A 4,110-nucleotide genomic window follows, 5' to 3' on the forward strand; every position below is an offset into this window, starting at 1 on the left:
GTTGCCTTCTACGTGTGCACATCAGCAGTGAAAGCTATGCATCGACTGCTTTCCCCTAAATAAACAGTTGTAGTAAGTACACGTGGTGTCTTCTTTCTTGTGTATGTCTGTGTTATGCTAAATACCTTTTTTTATTTCTGAAAACCAACTATCTCAGCAGTTAACCTCCTTCTTTTTATACCAGCAGAATGGGAAGAGCAGCACCTGTGTAACACTGAATTTTATTTTCTCTTTTTTTTTTTTTTTGCTGTGCCTTCTGTACTCCTCGCAAGCTGTTTGCTGCACTACAAAAGGTAAGGGCAGTTTGTGCCATCATGGCTGGTTCATGCTGCCCTTATCTTTTGTAGTCCTGCAAACAGCTTTTGAGATGGAATATAGTGGTTGGTATGTACAATGACAGAGATGCAAACCTTTTCCTTTTTTTTTCCTTATGGTGCCTTCTAGTGTTTCTTGTAGAGTGATGTATGACCCTTACCTGCTACCTTTTCCTTAGTGCTTTTTAGTTATGATGGTAGAATGTAACTATAACAGGCATGCAGCCATTGCATTTTTTTTCAGTGCATTCTAGTCATGCTAACAGGAACAGCAGCAGTGAAGCAGTCTTGGCTTCTTTTTTTGCAGTGTAGATTTTTTAATGGATTTGATGTCGTGCCTAATGCTATATGTGTTTATGCAGTTTCTACAAGATGTATGTATGACCAGCATTCAGTTGGTGACATGCATGCACATATAGTATTATGAAATGCAACACTGGTGATGATGGTCCTTTGTGAAAGCACCTTTTTCTGTATACTGAAGCTTTTTCATTCGAATTTGTTGCTTTGTTTTATTTTGTACAAACATTATGCAGATAGGTCGTTTAACCACTCAACCAGTTTTGTACACTTTTGCATACCTATCCCTGTTTATTTCTAGTCATTTCCTGTTCTTGTTTGGAGTATGGATGTTTTTATTGTTTTTGTAAAGAGATCATTTGAAGCTTGGAGAGAACTGCATTATTATTTTCTCATTTTCATACCACTTGTAGTGTCTAGTTTCCGTGCTTTTAACTATGTAGTGCATTGTTGAAAAAAATCAAATATATGATTTACACATTTTGTTTCCTAGCACCTTTTGCAGTTATTGCCGAATCTCCCAAAGAGCACCCAACCATGGCTGTCCACCGTGCAGTGTGGCATGTTTTGTAACAAAGAATGTGTACAGATCTCACTTACTGTTTGCAGTTTTAATGTATGTGAGAATGAATGACAATGTGCATCATTCTTTACATGTCATGTGTTCATGAGTTGGCTCTTTCTGGTGTTTTCTTCCTTTTTATACAATATTAGGCTTCAGAGAACCACATTTTTTCATTTGCATACTGTTGCTTGTGGCTTTTCTTGCTTTTAACATGCGTGTGATTGTTTAAGCTGCCTATTTGCAATGTATACTGTTGAGGAAATTAAAGAGTTCTGTAGTTTACTCATGTCATTTTCTAGCATTGGGTGCAGTTACTACCAAACTTTCCAAAGAGCACCTGATGGCCATTAACAGTGAAATGTGGCACGCTTTGTAATAAAAAACATACAGTTCTCATTACTAGACAACAATTGTAGTGCGTGAGAATTGATGATTTACAATTGTACATTAGTTTAGCTTGCATCATAACTGAATGTGTGAAAGAGCACTGTGGGTGTGTGACGGCAATGAAGCTTTAGTTGTAGTAGCATCTGGTGAGACTATATGTCTGGCAGTGGTGTTGAAAACCTCTGCAAATACATAAGCATTTCAGACAGTTTTGCGAGAAATAGCAGGGAATAAATAATTTCGAGCATTGCAGGAGATTCTAGAGCTCATTTTAGACATTCAGAATCTATTTTAATGACTTCTAGATGATGACTTGCAAGACGTCTTGCAGCTTAAAAAAGTGGGTGCATTAGCTGAGCTAGAAGGCAGCTACAAGATGTACCAAGACATATAAAAACGTCTTTCATATCTTGTCAAAGCATCTTTTAAATGTCTATCAGCTGTCTTGGGCGCCACTTCAGATGTCTATAAGGTGACTTGTTTATCTTGGGCAAGATGCCTTATAGCTATCTGCTAGACTGACTTACGTTTAGTATGTTATTTGTCTTCCAGATTTCTAGGAGATATCTTGCAAGACGTCTTGTAGCCTAAAAAAGTGGGTGCATTAGCTGAGCTACAAGATCACTACAAGAAATATCAAGACATCTGGCAATGTCTTGCATATCTTGTCGAGACATATTATATACGATTAGTAGCCATCTCAGAGGTCTACTGAGACATCTATCAGGCATCTTGCTTGTCTTGGCAAGACAGTTTATAGCCGTCTCATAGATGGGTTGGTGTTTACTGGGTACCTACCTACCTTAAAATTGCCTCTTACTTCTTCCGCACAGCACCTGGCGAGAGCTCTAGACAAGTATGACCGACATTGTACTTATTTAAGATGGCCGGAAGATTGTGGCGCAAGTACCGGAACTTGTAAACGGTGCGGAAAAGGGAAGTTAGCCGTTTTTGCTTTGTTTCGTGTGCTGAAGACGTTAATTCGGGGCTGTTGTAACAGATTTGAACACGCCACAGTATCGCAACCTACGTCTCAAAGACAAGTGATACTGTCAACTTTCATAGACGAAGTATGCACGCTAAGAGATTTTAACTATAATTGTTAACGCTTCACGCGAAACGACCCGAACATTCTTTGGGCGTGCTGCTACACTTGTACTTTATTGAAAGAATTAGAACTTGGCGATTGATTAAGTGTACGTTCTCAAGTATATAGGTGCAGCTTTAGAGATTTTTAAACGTCCAGATTTTACCGTTATATTACCACGAGTTAATTTCACCACATAATATATTCTTCATTCCGTCTACCATTCTTGTTTAACATATCTCTAACATAGAAGCTATAATAACAAATAAACCGAATGTTCACAATTTTCCTCGCTAGTTTGTTACGCCTGAGTATCAAGGGTTAAATTTTATCCCCCTACGACGATGCCCCTGGCGCCTCACGCAGCTTACAGCCGTTGCTTTCGACGCAAGCGGCTCTGAAAAAGACCACGAGCGATGCGCCCCGACTGCTCTCATTTTTGCCGGCGAACCACAACCTCGACAGTAGCAATAGCCCCCTCAATCACACCATGAAGGCTAAATTTGCGCGTAACAAAGTTGAGGCGTTAACTTATTTCCCACGCGTTGCCGCTAATTTCGGTTCCGAAATTCCTCACAGAAATAGCTCGCACGTTTTATGTTTGTTTCGGCCCGCAGAAAACGAAACACACGCATCGTTGGGAACAAAGATAGCGCAGCCTTTTTTCTTAATTCTTCCGTACTACGCTGCCGCGCCACTCATCGCGATAGTCCGAGTTTAGAAGCGGAAGGAGGGTACCGAATGCGCGCCCCATTTCAGCGCCTTGGCCCGCTTAAGGCACTCACCCCCACTCAGCAGAGTGCTGGCATTGACGCATAGAGCAGGAAACGGCGCCCCCAAAAACTGTTTCTGGCGTTCCATCCATCACAGCGACGGGCGCGGACCAAGGGAGACGTATTCGTACAGAAACGTACATAAGAGAACCACGAGCTGCGGAGTGAACTCAAACCTGCTCAGTCATTCGGAATAGCTGGCCGCGGCGCGCACACACAAACACGAAAGGAAGCTTCGGGTGCCCTGTCCATACGTGATGGGCATTGTGATGGCGACGCGCAGGGTGCGGCTGCAGTTGGAGCCACCTGTTGTGCGATGCGATTGAAGAAAAATACAAGAAGGAAGCGCCGAATGAGCAGAGAGAGACGCCCGCGCGTAATATGCCGACAGTGCACCCATTGCCGCATTTCGTTAGACCGCGATGTGCAACACTGCCCCCGTGCTCTCCTCCGGCTGGCAGTGCGGCTAGGTGCGCGATGTGCTTAGAGAGAAACCTTCGTTGGGGGCAGCGAAATTGGTCGACCTCGCCTTCCCTATGTGGGTAGTATGCGCTCGAAGAGTAGTTTTCCCACGTGCCTCAAAAGATAACTGTAGAGAGTTGAAAACTTGACGTGGGCAGAACCGAGGTGATCCGCTTTTGTTCAGCTACTCTGTGTCACCTACATTCATTGTCTCGTCAGCAC

This window comes from Amblyomma maculatum, chromosome 1 (genome assembly GCF_055883805.1).
Source record: "Amblyomma maculatum isolate TAMU_Amacu chromosome 1, ASM5588380v1, whole genome shotgun sequence".
Taxonomy (NCBI): domain Eukaryota; kingdom Metazoa; phylum Arthropoda; class Arachnida; order Ixodida; family Ixodidae; genus Amblyomma; species Amblyomma maculatum.